Below are 17500 nucleotides of genomic sequence, written 5' to 3'. Positions count from 1 at the left end.
AGCATGGTGCCCCATAAAGGCCGCCCCTACTAGAGCCGGGTGGTATATCGTACTGCCACGCATGTTGTTAGGAGGTTTTTGTCTCGTTAACTTTCGGCTATTAATGTCGTTTGCATTACCTCGCTTTATACAGTTTTCTCTCGCAGTTCAGAAGTAAATAACCCTCGGATTTAAAAATGGCATTGTTTACTTTCATTCAAGGTGTCGTTAACGTCAATAAATCGTTATTTTTATTTCACATTTTTTGAGATTTCAAAATGACATTGTTTACTTTCATTCAAGGTGTCGTTAACGTCAATAAATCGTTATTTTCATTTCACATTTTTTAGATAGTGCTCATTAGGATATATTCTTAAATGAGATTTCAAAATGGCATTGTTTACTTTCATTCAAGGTGTCGTTAACGTCAATAAATCGTTATTTTTATTTCACATTTTTTAGATAGTGCTCATTAGGATATATTCTTAAATGAGATTTCAAAATGGCATTGTTTACTTTCATTCAAGGTGTCGTTAACGTCAATAAATCGTTATTTTTATTTCACATTTTTTAGATAGTGCTCATTAGGATATATTCTTAAATGAGATTTCAAAATGGCATTGTTTACTTTCATTCAAGGTGTCGTTAACGTCAATAAATCGTTATTTTTATTTCACATTTTTTAGATAGTGCTCATTAGGATATATTCTTAAAGTATGTATTTGAAACAGATCCTGATACCTGGTTGGGTATCCTTGATCATTCCTTTAATACCGTCTTCAAACATGAGACAAACGTCACAGTTTTCTCTCGCAGTTGAGGAGCAAATAACCCTCGGATTTAAAAATGGCATTGTTTACTTTCATTCAAGGTGTCGTTAACGTCAATAAATCGTTATTTTTATTTCACATTTTTTAGATAGTGCTCATTAGGATATATTCTTAAAGGATGTATTTGAAACAGATCCTGATACCTGGGTGGGTATCCTTGATAATTCCTTCAATACCGTCTTCAAACATGAGACAAACGCCTCTCGAAGGGCCACACATTGTCATTGGAATTGAGGTCTATTTGCATAAATTTTACTGTGGGGTCTCGTTTTATGTTGCTCATTAGAGAGTAATTTGCATTTTGTTCGTGTAATTTTCAATTGAATGATATGTATAACTATTAGTATTGCCTCTAAATTTTGACCTTTTCAGTTTTAAGTGTATACTAGAAGGACTTAGGTCAGTCAGCTCACATGTTGAAAAACCATTCTACTCTTTTGAGCACCTTTCCATTTTTTTTTTTTTTTTTTTTTTTTTTTTTTCTCTCTCCCAAAAAGTGAAGTGGCCTCAAATTCCATGTTTTTGGGGAATGCTAAATGTCATAAAAACCTATCTCTCCTACATATGTCATTTACCTTATGAAAAAAATGTTAGTAGTCACTGTTTTTACTTGGTTTTGCACATTCAAGGGAAAATTTTGATCAGGAATCGCACAAGTCGTTACCCAGATATCACAGGTTAAGGGTAAGTAACAATACGCTTTTGTGATATCAATAATCACATACGTTAGAGATATCTGTTATTTTACTTTGGAAACACCGTTTAATTCTCTTGATATATATAAAGTCGTCTACCTTCGAAACATCTGTAATCTTAGATTTTGAGACATCTGTAAGCTTAGGTTTAGAACAACTGCAACCTCCCAAAATGGAATATCTTAAACCATACACCTTTATGGAAATTTTCATTGTAGTAATTTGAGGTATCTGCAATCATACTAACTTGAGATATATTAGCTGTTATAATTCTGAGACGACGATTCCATTCATATAAGCAACTTGTTCACTACCAAGAAAATGCATTCAAACTCTTGAGACGTGTTATACAGTTTATACAATTCTTCTTCTTCTTCTTCTTCTTCTTATTATTATTATAATTATTATTATTATTATTTTTATTATTATTAGCCAAGCTACAACCCTAGTTGGAAAAGCTAGATGCAATAAGCCCAGGGGCTCCAACAGGGAAAAATAGCTCAGTGAGGAAAGGAAATAAGGAAATAAATAAATGAAGAGAACAAACTAACAATAAATCATTCTAAAATAAGTAACAACGTCAAAACAGACTTGTCATATATAAACTATTAACAACATCAAAAACAAATTAGAATGATAATTGTCCGCCTTTGGAAATTTTACACTTTCCGAGTGTCTAGTGCCTCGCAAATTATAGAACTGTGGTATTTTATTCATGAAACACTTTTAAGAATTTAGCATTGTCGACTCTAAAGCGTTGATCAAAGATGGTTGACCCTAGAATAATCTATTTCCATACATTATGTATATCTGCGGGATTTCCAAACTTGACGTCATTCTTATTATTATTATTATTATTATTATTATTATTATTATTATTATTATTATTAGCCAAGCTACAACCCTATTTGGAAAAGCAAGATGCTATAAGCCCAAAAGGCTCCAATAGGGAAAAATAGCCCAGTGCGGAAAGGAAATAAATAAATAAATAAACGATGAGAACAAATTGTGGTATTTTACTTCATGAAACACTTTTAGGAATTTATCTTCACGAAATCTGTGGTCGTACACTTGTGAGATTTTTGTGATTATATACATTCGAGACAACCGCACTATCAGCTACGTAGGCAGTTCCCGTCGGGTCTTGGATGCGGTATTACGCGGTTTAATGGGGCGTTCGATTGCCCAGACTCATTTGGAGCCATTTATTTCAAACAATGGCGAGCTAGAATGGCAGTTGTCAGCGGGGTGTTGCATTGTTGCAAAGATACTACGAAGAAGTAAAGTGTGGAGGTAATGTTGAGGTTTGCGCCTTATGTCTAGATTAGGTAGTAAAATGTTAATGGAAAAATCTAAATTTTCTTATCCAGCTGAATCTATCTATCTATATGTCTATCTACATATGGACACATAACACACGCAGTCATATATATATATATATATGTGTGTATATATATATATATATATATATATCTGTGTGTGTGTAAGTATATGAAGTATATGTAGAGTATACATGTAATTATATAAACTTACACGTATATATTTAGAGATGTACTATATATAATATATATATATATATATATATATATATTTATATGTACACATATACGTTTATACACATGCATATATATATACATATATATATATTTATATATGTATATATGTGTGTGTATGTGTGATATCTGGCGTTCCACAGGGTAGTTCTTGGCCCATTACTTTTCATACTATATAGACATGACATGTGGTTTGGCCTAGAAAACAAGCTTGTTGCATATGCAGATGATGCTACTCTTTGTATCAATTCCATCTCCTGAATGTAGATCTGGGGTTGCTGAATCCCATATTAAAGATCTAGGTAAAATTAGTCCATGGTGCAAATTATGGGGTATGAAGTTAAATCCTAACAAAACTCAAAGTATGATTTTAAGTAAGTCAAGGACAGTGGCTCCTCAACATCCAGATAGTATTGAAAATGTTTCTTTAACTTTGTATGACTCTTAAAATTTTAGGTGTGTTTCTCGACAGCAAATTTACTTTTGAGAAACACACTAGGTCTGTGTCTTCTTCAGTTGCACAAAAAATTTGCTTATTGAGGAAGTCTTTCAAGATTTTCGGTGATCAATCTATTCTGAAGAAGTGTTTTGATATTTTCATTCTACCTTGTTTTGAGTATTGTTCTCATGTCTGGTGTTCAGCTGCTGATTCTCATCTTAATTTGTTGGGCAGAAACTTACGGTCTATTAAATTTCTTATTCCTGATCTAGATATTAAGCTTTGGCACCGTCGTTCCATTTGTTCATTATGCATTTTGCATAAGATTTTTCGTAATTCTGACCATCCTTTGCATTCAGATCTTCCTGGACAGTTCCATCCTGTTCGTAATACTAGGCAGGCAGTTAATTCTAATAGCCAGGCCTTCTTCGTCATAAGGCTCAATACTACAGTATTCTTGAAGTTTTATACAGATATAATTTTTCACTTAGGCAATGCCCTTTAATGAAAACATTTACATGTGTGTGTGTGTATATATATATATATATATATATGTGTGTGTGTGTGTGTGTGTGTGTAGAAATCACGAAAGCTGACACGTGATGAATATAAAATGTATTATAGCCATGAAAGGGATTATGAAAAAGACTTGATTGGAGTTAGTACTTTCATTCACTCAGGACATTATCATTGCTGAGTTTGATAATGTCCTGAGTGGATGAAAGTATTAACTCCAATCAAGTCTTTTTCATTTTTCCTTTCGTGGCTATAATATATATATATATATATATGTATATATATATATATATATATATATATATTTGTATATAATGTGTCTCATTTTTGTGCATATGTATATGTATATATATACTATATTATTATTATTATTACTATCCAAGCTACAACCCTAGTTGGAAAAGCAAGATGCTATAAGCCCAGGGGCTCCAACAGGGAAAAATAGCCCAGTGAGGAAAGGAAATAAGGAAATAAATAAATGAAGAGAACAAATTAACAATAAATCATTCTAAAATAAGAAACAACGTTAAAACAGACATGTCATATAATAAACTATCAACAACATCAAAAACAAATATGTCATAAATAAACTATAAAAAGACTCATGTCCGCCTGGTCAACAAAAAAGCATTTGCTCCAACTTTGAACTTTTGAGGTTCTACTGATTCAACTACCCGATTAGGAAGATCATTCCACAACTTGGTAACAGCTGGAATAAAACTTCTAGAGTACTGCGTAGTATTGAGCCTCGTGATGGAGAAGGCCTGGCTATTAGAATTAACTGCCTGCCTAGTATTACGAATAGGATAGAATTGTCCAGGGAGATCTGAATGTAAAGGATGGTCAGAGTTGTGAAAAATCTTATGCAACATGCATAATGAACTAATTGAACGACGGTGCCAGTGCCAGAGGTTAATATCTGGATCAGGAATAAGAAATTTAATAGACCGTAAGTTTCTGTCCAACAAATTAAGATGAGAATCAGCAGCTGAAGACCAGACAGGAGAACAATACTCAAAACAAGGTAGAATGAAAGAATTAAAACACTTCTTCAGAATAGATTGATCACCGAAAATCTTGAAAGACTTTCTCAATAAGCCTATTTTTTGTGAAATTGAAGAAGACGCAGACCTTATATGTTTCTCAAAAGTAAATTTACTGTCGAGAATCACACCTAAAATTTTGAAAGAGTCATACATATTTAAAGAAACACTATCAATACTGAGATCCGGATGTTGAGGAACCACCGTCCTTGACCTACTTACAATCATACTTTGAGTTTTGTTAGGATTCAACTTCATACCCCATAATTTGCACCATGCACTAATTCTAGCTAAATCTCTATTAAGGGATTCACCAACCCTAGATCTACATTCAGGGGATGGAATTGATGCAAAGAGAGTAGCATCATCTGCATATGCAACAAGCTTGTTTTCTAGGCCAAACCACATGTCATGTGTATTTAGTATAAAAAGTAATGGGCCAAGAACACTACCCTGTGGAACACCGGATATCACATTCCTATAATCACTATGGTGCCCATCAACAACAACTCTTTGAGATCTATTACTTAAAAAATCAATAATAATGCTAAGAAACGACCCACCCACTCCCAACTGTTTCAGTTTGAAAACAAGGGCCTCATGATTAACACGGTCAAAGGCAGCACTAAAATCAAGGCCAATCATACGAGCTTCCCGACCACAATCAAGGGATTTCTGTACAGCATTGGAGATTGTAAGAAGGGCATCACATGCTCCAAGGCCTTTACGAAAACCAAATTGCAAACTAGGGAGTAGATGATTACCTTCAGCAAACCTATTAAGACGTTTTGCCAGAAGACGTTCAAAAACTTTAGATAATATGGGAGTTATGGAAATTGGGCGGTAATCAGTGGGACTTGAGCTACCACAAACACATTTACATAGAGGAGTAACATTACCAATTCTCCAACTAGTGCTAAAAGCTCCTCTTATTGCTAACTTGCGCAAAATAACAGATAACTTTGGAGCTAAGAAATCTGCTGTCTTTATAAAAAACAAAGGAAAAATACCATTTGGGTCTACACCTCCATAAGCATCAAGGTCCATCAACAGAGATTTAATCTCACGGGATCGAAAAGCTAAACTAGTTAGTTTAGCCTCAGGAAAACAGGAATGAGGAAGTTCAAGTTTTTCATTACTCTGTTTACTGTCAAAAACATCAGCCAAAAGAGTTGCCTTTTCCTTTGGACAGTGAGTGACTGAGCCATCTGGTTTAAGTAAAGGAGGAACTGTTGCATCTACACCAAAGAGTGCAGATTTAAGGGTAGACCACCATTTATGTTCCTGAGTTGTACCAGAAAGTGTTTCTTTTATGGTTAAATTGTACTCCTTTTCAGTTGAGGCATAAACTCTCTGAGCAAAAGCTCGAAGCTGAGTATAGTAGTTCCAGGTCAAATCTGATCTGTTACCCTTCCAAAGTTGATAGGCCTCCTGCTTCTCCAAAAAAGCACGTGTACAATCATCATATGTATGTATGTATGTATGTATGTAGATATATATACCGAAATTAGTGAGGGCAATTGTACGTTCATGCTTCTTTAGGAAGAAGGAAATCGCTTATAATTTTTTTTTTTTTTTTCAACATTTCAATCATATGGAGCTCTAAACTTGTTTAGACTCTATTACGAATTTCAATAAATTATTGTAGCAACTGATTTACTTAACACGATCACATTTTGTCTGCTATACCTAGTTCTAAACCAAAGTTTATAAAGAATCTAGCATTTATTTTGCATTAAAAAATCCAGCATTGCACAGATACAATGCTCATAATCATTTTATCAGACGCAATTTCTTAGTATGCAGAGAACGCATAACAATCTCCCTCTTGCAATGTTTATTCGGGTATCCAGACATCAAATATATACCCAGGCACCTGTCAGTGTTATTAATGCTTTCCCAGATTGTGTCTGAGGTTCTCATACTACGAATAAATGAGAGTAATTTCACTCATTACCATCAGCTGGGACTACACCTTCCACTCGGGGGAAAATCTAAATGCAAAGGAAGGTAAATTAACACCAATTAAGAATAATGATCCATGTAAGTTGCTAAAGAGCTTCTGAGATTGCAAAGGTCAATCCATAATAGTCTCTCTCTCTCTCTCTCTCTCTCTCTCTCTCTCTCTCTCCCTCTCTCCAGACTTTTTTACGTTCTATTTTTACACTACATTCGATTCTCTCTCTCTCTCTCTCTCTCTCTCTCTCTCTCTCTTCAGACTTACACTAAATTCGATTCGATTGAATCTCTCTCTCTCTCTCTCTCTCTCTCTCTCTCTCTCTCCAGATGTTTTTTACGATGCATTCGATTCTATGAATCTCTCTCTCTCTCTCTCTCTCTCTCTCTCTCTCTCTCTCTCATATGCCAATATTTTAGGAGAAAAAGTTCAAAGCTGTTATAAAGGTTCTTATCAGAAAAATAATTTTGTATTGTTAAAGTAGGAAATAATATCGAAAACTCCTCATGGTCATTTATTTTAATATGAAGGGTAATAAAAACTTAATGTATTTTCTTTAAGTATATGTAAAGAATTTTGAATGTGTGATTTTTACAGAATAAATGTCAGACTTGATATAATATGTTGCACCTTCTGCAGGTGTTGTGAATGATTTAAGGCGATTTTGTTATAAAATTGTTCTTAAATATTTTCCTAAAACCACTCACGATAAAAAGATTTTTTTTGAAATTTCTTATCGAGATTGATTTAAGAGGATCAAATACATTTCTATAAATATACTTTGAAATTCATATTAATAAATTGAAATCTTTGTTTATTTTTCGATGAGATATTACACGATTCCAGAGATAAATATTTTAAGAATATATTTGAAGGGATATTTTAAATGATTGGAAAAGTTAGTTCATGTAATAAACATCTTAATGACAAACTATTATAAAAATAAGTAAAAGGGCCAACGAAAAATTAAATGGATTAAAACGAACATGGATAAAATATGTACGATATTGATAGTAGAAATAAAAAAAAGTAGATAAGAAGGGTCACCTAAGTAGAAAAAGATATGGATAGGTAATTGAAAACTTGATAAGCGTCCACACAGCAAAGCCTTAAAAACAATCACTGATGGATCCTTATAAAATGAGCAAAAATTATCACCAATTAGTATTTATGACTTTTTTAGTCTATAGATGAAATTTAGAATGTTATGAAATATTTAGATGTTGTACTACGATTAGATGATTGATCAAAAGCTAGTAGCATTAAGCATTGAAAGCTATATACTAAAATGTTAAAAATGGGGAAGTATTATTTCAAAATTGGTATCTTCAGAGCAGACGGTGACTCATCCGTTTCACACACACATAATATATATATATATATATTATATATATATATCATCATCATCATCATCTATTGACGCAAAGGAACTCGGTTAGATTTCGCCAGGCGTCTCTATCTTGAGCTTTTAAATCAATACTTCTCCATTCATCATGTACTTCACGTTTCATAGTCCTCAGCCATGTAGTCCTGGGTCTTCCAACTCTTTTAGTGCCTTATGGAGCCCAATTAAAAGTTTGGTGAGCTTATCTCTCCGGGGAGTGCGAAAAGCATGCCCAAACCATCTCCATATACCCCTCACCTTGATCTCATCCACATATGGTACTCGAGTAATCTTTCTTATTGTTTCATTTCTAATCCTGTCCTACCATTTAACTCCCAATATTCTTCTGAGGACTTTTTTCTCAAATTTACAAAATCTGTTGGATATTGTTTAATGTTATACCACGAATAGTAACACCGATCTCACTAAACTGATCTCTCGTCTGATTTTTATATGTAATTTCAGGCGAATTTGTTTCTAAATTTTACTTAACCTAGCCATTGCCTAATTTGCTTTTTCAATCTTTCATTAAACTCAATTCTGAAGATCCTGTATTGGAGGTCAGAGGTCCTAAATATTTAAACTATTCCACCTCATTAATCTTTCCGACTTCCAATGATATTTCATCTTACATAGCGTATTCCGTCCTCGTCATCTCTGTCTTTCTTCAACCTAGTTGAGTAACGAGAACTTTGGGTGTGGAGAAAATGCTCCCCTAAATCTCGATGAAGTGACTTGCAGCAGGGTGACGGATTGGGTTTAAGGCGATAGACAAGATGTCTTTTCGGCTTTTACTCCTGATGTCTACCGGATGGTCTTACTGATATATATATATATATAATATATATATATATTTATATTTATATTTATATGTATATATACACACACACACATATATATATATATATATATATATTTATATTTATATTTATACACACACACACACACACACATATATATATATATATATATATATTATGTGTGTATGAGAGAGGAGAGAGAGAGAGAGAGAGAGAGAGAGATATTGCAAGGATATTTCCTAGTTGATAAAGTATTCATTTTGACTGAAGTGGTTTACCGACCCCGCCCTAAATTATAGGTAATCTAGTCATCTAGACTGAACGTCTGACTTTATTCCAGTGCTGCCTTTCGTTCAACAATCACCTCCATGACATTAAAAGATGAAATATCCCAACACTTACGAAACTACGGTACCATTCTCCGTGTGTATATGTTATAAGATGAAATATCCCAACACATACGAAACTACGGTACCATTCTCCATGTGTATATGTTATAAGATGAAATATCCCAACACATACGAAACTACGGTACAATTCTCCATGTGTATATATTATAAGATGAAATATCCCAACACATACGAAACTACGGTACCATTCTCCATGTGTGTATGTTATGTGTTTATCCGTTTGCGGAAAATTTTTGAACGTGGGCCCCATCTGTTTACATACTTGGTTTATCAAATTATGTGTTTATTTTTGTAGTAGATTTTATTCGTTACTCTCTCTCTCTCTCTCTCTCTCTCTCTCTCTCTCTCTCTCTCTCACTCTTCCCGTTTGTCAAGAATATTTCCAATTGATGGCATTATTACTCGGCTGCTAAATGTATTATTATTATTATTATTATTATTATTATTATTATTATTATTATTATTATTATTATTATTATTATTATTATTATTATTATCCAAGCTACAACCCTAGTTGGAAAAGCAAGATGCCATGAGCCCAAGGGCTTACAGCAATTATTTGTTTTTTTAAGAAAGTATTCATTTGTAACCCGATGATCGTTTAGACTAATCTCAACAACCCTTTACTCTATTGTTTCCATTTTTATTGATATATTAATTATAAATTATTCATTATTAGTGGAGACCTTAAGTTGTGACTGATTTGGTTTACAGAGATCGTAATATCACAGTTTCGTCTACATGTTAGCTAAATTAGATAAGATATGAAAACTAAAATGAGCTATCTCTTTGGCGTATTGTATTCTGAGTTTATCATTGAAATTAATCAAGACGACTGATATCTCTGCATGCAAACATGTTCTGTTAAAAATTTGGTAACTTCTACTCACGAATGGTAGTTATCTATTCTGGAAATTTATTTGAAAATACATAGTTTACTTCCAGAAACTTAATTTCTAACATGCATATCGAAAATTATAAATTTTGTTTTTTCGAGTACACATTAAAGGTGGAATTGTCAGTACACATTAGAGGTAGAATCGTAGTGTTACATACCGGCAATTCCAATGTCTTGTTTATATTACGTTTTTATAACCCATTTGTGGACTGTAGTTCCAGAATATTCTTTGAGCTGTGGTTTTAGAGCTAAGTGTTTCTTAGGTATGTTTACCCCGAGGAGGTTTTTAATCATTATACCATATAATCGTATGCTGTAAGATGATCTACAAGTTTTTTTATTTCCTCCATGGATTGAACTGAAACTTTGTTTAATTAAGGAAAAATATAGAGATGTCTTGGAAAAGTTCGGCATATTTTTACGGTTTGATTAGCATCGGATTTTATGGGTATTCATACAATTTTGCTTTTTGCTATTTTTATCATCGGTGCAATATGTGATGCTATTCAGTACCGAAGGATTATCATAAACCTTTTCATATGTAAGTGTAAACTCTGTAAATATTTTTTTTTTTTTCATATGTTACAATGTAATTTTTGTTTGATCTTAGGGTAGGTCTACATTTAGAGTTCATTAGAGCCGATTAAAAGTTAAAGATCATAATGGACAATCAATAGTTAATTTAGGATCTTTACCCCTTATTTGATTTACCGAATGTACATACATACATATACCAAAGGCACTTCCCTCAATTTTGGGGGGTAGCCGACATCAACAAAGAAACAAAACAAAAAGGGGACCTCTACTCTCTACGTTCCTTCAGCCTAACCAGGGACTCAACCGAGTTCAGCTGGTACTGCTAGGGTGCCACAGCCCAACCTCCCACATTATCCACCGAATGTAAGAAATAGAAAATGAAATGTATATTAGCATCTGTATAAAATGTAATAATTATTGTCAATAGATAACTAACTAATTAACTATTGATATTAGCAAGCTGCAAACACTTCTTGGAAAAGTACAGGGCTACAAACCTGGGCAAGGAAAACACTCCAGTACAGAAAAAAAAATTTGAGAAGTAATGCGTAGAGCATAAGATATAAAAAAATAACTAAAGTAACAAAGTAAAATCATTTAAGTTTGTAGTGTCGTCCTAGAAGAGCTGTTGACTAACTGTTGATTCTGTGTAATATTTCCTTTTATCTTAGCAAAGTTCCCTGCTTTAAAATGATCCCACCACTTGACATTAGGTCGTTAAATGATTGCATATTTCAAATAAGTAAATTGACGGAAACTTTATTTGATTAATGATCAGCTCTCTCTCTCTCTCTCTCTCTCTCTCTCTCTCTCTCTATATATATATATATATATATATATGTTTTGGGTAATATATTTCTTTTAGAAGTTACAATGTGTGTGTATATACTGTATATATATATATATATATATATGTGTGTGTGTGTGTGATTTTTAGATATTGTTCTAAATTGGCCTTTAGTTTAGTGCTCTCATTTTGTTTATGCATCATGCTGTTCAATTGCCGTAATCAGACTGAAATTAATGTGTTATATTGTATCTTGTAATGATGCATAATCATTTTATGGTTTCATGATTGAATGTGAAATTATATTAATTTAGTAAATATAATTTACTAAATAATAACGCTCGGATATTATGTAGAAACGTTTCTCTTGATTTTATTTCACGAGATTGTTGTTTAAAAAAAAAAAAAAAAAAAAAAAAATCACTGTTTTATGTTGGTGTTTTTGTCTTTTTATGGGTGCAGGTGAAAGGCAGTCTTATTACGTGTAATTGTGCTTTTAAGCATCCTTGTGAACTTTGTACTGGGTAGCCAAGGCATACCTGTCGTTTTAATGGGTGGGGAGGTTCGTTTTCTAAACGGACCGCTATTTTAAATGCATCATTTCATCTTCATATTTCATCTTGCGGTTTCGCTATAGAACAAAAAGGGCTTCATATATAAAAAGCTCCCTCCTCATCCTTATGTAAACTATAATGACCATAGTCTATGCTTGCCTATGGGCTATAGTGCGAACGTTAATTTCCCCCAAGACCTATTTACTGGGTGCTACGGCTGCGTTCTATAGACAGTAATTCTTCCCCCTTCATTGCTTACCTACCGCAGTGTTTCGAGAGTGCAAGGTGGCAAGAAATTCTGAAATGCTATAAAATTTAGAACCCCTACGCCAGCAGTCATTTCAAGTTCTTTGAAAGATGGCATGTAATTTTAATCTCTCTCTCTCTCTCTCTCTCTCTCTCTCTCTCTCTCTCTCTCTCTCATATATACACTTGTAAACAGCGTAGTTTTGGCCATTTATTGAATCGCGCTAACAAAATCCGACGAAGTAAGGGGCTACGCCAGCAGTCATTTCAAGTTCTTTGAAGGATGGCATGTAATTTTAATCTCTCTCTCTCTCTCTCTCTCTCTCTCTCTCTCTCTTATACACTTGTAAACAGCGTAGTTTTGCCATTTATTGAATCGCGCTAACAAAATCCGACGAAGTAAGGGGCTACGCCAGCAGTCATTTCAAGTTCTTTGAAGGATGGCATGTAATTTTAATCTCTCTTTCTCTCTCTCTCTCTCTCTCTCTCTCTCTCTCTCTCTCTCTCTCTCATATATACACTTGTAAACAGCGTAGTTTTGCCATTTATTGAATCGCGCTAACAAAATCCGACGAAGTAAGGGGCTACGCCAGCAGTCATTTCAAGTTCTTTGAAGGATGGCATGTAATTTTAATCTCTCTCTCTCTCTCTCTCTCTCTCTCTCTCTCTCTCTCTCTCATTTACACTTGTAAACAGCGTAGTTTTGCCATTTATTGAATTGCGCTAACAAAATCAGACGAAAGTAAGGGGCTACTCCAGCAGTCATTTCAAGTTCTTTGAAGGATGGCATGTAATTTTAATCTCTCCCTCTCTCTCTCTCTCTCTCTCTCTCTCTCTCTCTCTCTCTCTCTCATATATACACTTGTAAACAGCGTAGTTTTGCCATTTATTGAATCGCGCTAACAATATCCGACGAAGTAAGGGGCTACGCCAGCAGTCATTTCAAGTTCTTTGAAGGATGGCATGTAATTTTAATCTCTCTCTCTCTCTCTCTCTCTCTCTCTCTCTCTCTCTCATATATATATATATATATATATATATGTATATATATATATACACACTTGTAAACAGCGTAGTTTTGCCATTTATTGAATCGTGTTAAGGTCATTTTCTATGTTCTTTGTTCTTTTGCAATGGATTTCGCACAATATGACCGAACTTGAAGAGAAAACTGAATTTGGGCCAAAAAAACGGCAAGGGGTTAACAAAATCCGACGAAGTAAGGGGCACGATATGGCCTGACTGGAAACCAGGACCTATACCGCAATAGCTCAAAATTGCTTCTATGATCTGACACGTCTTCTGTAGAAATGTTCCACTTCCTGTACTTTGGTACGATTCAGGAATTGGGAGAAGATTGCTTTCTGGAATGAAACTTCTTGATCTCTTAGAAAATATGTTTTTACGAGTTTCTTTTCATATCTGTTACCGGCCTTTGTACTCTACAATAATTTATTAAAAGTGGAAGCAATTATTTCAGACTTATAGGATCTTCATGACGAAAGGAAATGTTTAAAGTGGCACCCCTATAGCTTCATAGAATATATATATATATATATATATGTATATTATATATATATATTATATATATAAATAAATATAAGTATATAAATATATATATATATATATATATATAAATATATATATATATATATATATATATATATAGTATATATATATATATATATATTATATATATTATATACATGTATAATATATATATATATATATATATGAATATATATTATATATATGTATGTATAATATATATATGATATATATATATATATATATATATTATATAGGAATTATATTATATATAAATATATATTATATATATATATATATATATATTATATATATATGTGTATTTATATATAAATACATATATATATATCACCGGAAGACTCGGTCACTCCCCGACCCTCTAGTAGGGGGAGAGTGAATAGTCATACTCTGTTTAGTGTCTGTGCATAGATATCGAAATATTTAGCATTAATTTTGGATGAGTTGTATACAGTAGTGTATATAGACTATGCATTATTTATCAATATATAACAAGTGTAGTTCTCGTAGATATACTTCTGTCTAGTGTTAATTTTGCATTAGGACCAAGGCTTTTTGCTGAAAAAAAATTGGACATGATGAAATTGAATATTGACATATTGCATAAAGTTTATATGGGTTACCCTCTTTCATGCTCTACAGTTAAACTGGCTTCTACTTCCCATCTTTGGCATCTAAGTAGGTATATCAAACTCATTTACCGGTTTATTTGAGGACTTGAAATGGGATACAGGTTAAGAGGTCAATGGATTAAACTGGTCAGGCTTCTTGTCCTTTAGCATTCCGTCTATCTATGTAAATTAGATTTGTACTGTAGATTTGGGCTGTACAGTTAAAGTCTATTAAAACATTACGTATTTTACTTCAGTGAAGTCTTGTATATTTTGCCAATGTAATGAATGACAGTATATATTGATATATGGTATTCATGAAATTCAATTAAGCATAATTTAGCATTAATTATTGGTATATGGTTGAGCTATTATATTTGTACCGTAGATGAATGCAGTTAAACACTTGGGCTGTACTGTTAAAGTCTATTAAAATATTAGGTATTTTACTTCAGTGAAGTCTTGAATATTTTGCCAATGGAAATTTTTTTTTTTTTTTTATTGTTATTAAGTAAATTTACATAGTATATACAGCAAGTATCTATATACACAGATATGACACTAATGACAGTATATATCGATATATGGTATTCATGAAATTCAACTAAACATAATTAAGCATTGATTATTGGTATATGGCTGCGGTATTTATTCCAATTAGTAACTCGAGACAACTCGAGTAGCATCGGCTTTTACAAGATATATATGAATTAATACCCTGGATTCTTTTTTCTTATGTAATGGGTATCTTGTTCTAGATTCGCATTTCCTAAGATAAAAAAATACGTAACAGATGGATACAGTGGGATTACCGCCTTCCCAAATCGGAGGCAGAACCCTTATCAATGTTTATCTTCTCTGTGAAAATGTCCAGCCAGCAATCTTCAAAACCGGACCGCAATCTCATTTTCTGATAGCGTAACAGGCAAGTGAGTTGAGTAGGTAGCTGTGTTGGACAATGTTTCGATTAGCATTCAGGGGAAATGGGCATTCGGTCAAGGTTCGAGGAAAGGAAACGCCTGGTTTTCGTTTGATATAAGGGGGTCCTCGCCTCTTACCTTTAGTGGTTGACTAGTTTTCAATTTTAGCGTATTGCTTTCCCGTATTGGTTAGGATGTGAAATATGTTTGTTGAAATGAGAAGTCGATATGTTGTAGGAGAAAGTTGCCGGTGTTGTAAAGATTTATTGATGTATATATGTTTAGTTGTTTAAAGAACTGGCCGTTTCTTATCTACCAAGAGTCGAGGTTGTCTTTTTTCATTTATATGAGACCCACCTTTCTTTTTTTAACGTAAAGGATTCATTGTCTTTTTGTCCTAGTTGCCCTCTAAAGAAAATTGCAAAATAGTAAAGCAGTTTTTATTTAGGAATTGAAAACCGTTATTGTATGTGATGTATTCTTAATTGGATTTTTATTGCTACAGTGTTGTAAGATGTTTAATAACACTTTTATAATTTAGGTTCTTTTTAAGGTAATCATTCGTTAGGAAGATAGAGGAATAATTTTTCCTTTAATTTCCCTTTTACTTTTTCTAGAATTCCAGATGTCATTTGTGGGTTAATTATGAAACATTACATATGGTTGAATGGCAGGCAGTTAATTCTAATAACCAGGCCTTCTCCATCATGAGGCTTAATACTACGCAGTACTCTAGAAGTTTTATTCCAGCTGTTACCAAGTTGTGGAATGATCTTCCTAATCGGGTAGTTGAATCAGTAGAACCTCAAAAAATGCTTTTTTGTTGATCAGGCGGACATGAGTCTTTTTATAGTTTATTTATGACATATTTGTTTTTTATGTTATTAATAGTTTATATATGTCATGTCTGTTTTGACGTTGTTACTTATTTTAGAATGATTTATTGTTAATTTGTTCTCTTCATTTATTTATTTCCTTATTTCCTTTCCTCACTGGGCTATTTTTTCCCGGTTGGAGCCCCTGGGCTTATAGCATCTTGCTTTTCCAACTAGTGTTGTAGCTTGGCTAGTAATAATAATAATAATAATAATAATAATAATAATAATAATAATAATAATTGGTCATAAGAAGTTTACGCAAAAAAAAAAAAAAAAAAAAAAAAACGAATACCATGGAGAGCTATGCGTCGTTTACCACTTCAGTAGTTATCTTACCTGTACCTGTACTTGAAAAGCGACGCTCATTGCAAACAACCTCGGGTATATTTATTCATGGAGTTACAACAGAGTAATTACGGGAACATATTGCAGTTCCTCTTTTTTCTGTGCTCGAAATAGAGTGGTTTTTCAATAACAACACTTCGATTCTCCTTCTTTTCTTCTTCTTCTTCTTCTCCTTTTCTTCTTCTTCTTCTTCTTCTTCTTCTTCTTCTCTCTCTCTCTCTCTCTCTCTCTCTCTCTCTCTCTCTCTCTCTCTCTTGAATTCAAGTTGAATTCAAGTTGAATTATTTATCAACACGACAACATTTTGAATATTTACTAATCCTAGTCTGTTGAATTTATTTTCGTATAATACTAAGTATGCTTATTTTTCTCTCTCTCTCTCTCTCTCTCTCTCTCTCTCTCTCTCTCTCTCTCTCTCTCTTGAATTCAAGTTGAATTATTTAGCAACACGACAGCATTTTGAATATTTTCTAATCCTATCCTTTGTTGAAATTTTATTCGTATATTACTAAGTATGCTTATTCTCTATTGAATTTTTATTCGTATATTACT

This window comes from Palaemon carinicauda, chromosome 33 (genome assembly GCF_036898095.1).
Source record: "Palaemon carinicauda isolate YSFRI2023 chromosome 33, ASM3689809v2, whole genome shotgun sequence".
NCBI lineage: Eukaryota > Metazoa > Arthropoda > Malacostraca > Decapoda > Palaemonidae > Palaemon > Palaemon carinicauda.
This window is presented reverse-complemented; position numbering follows the sequence as displayed.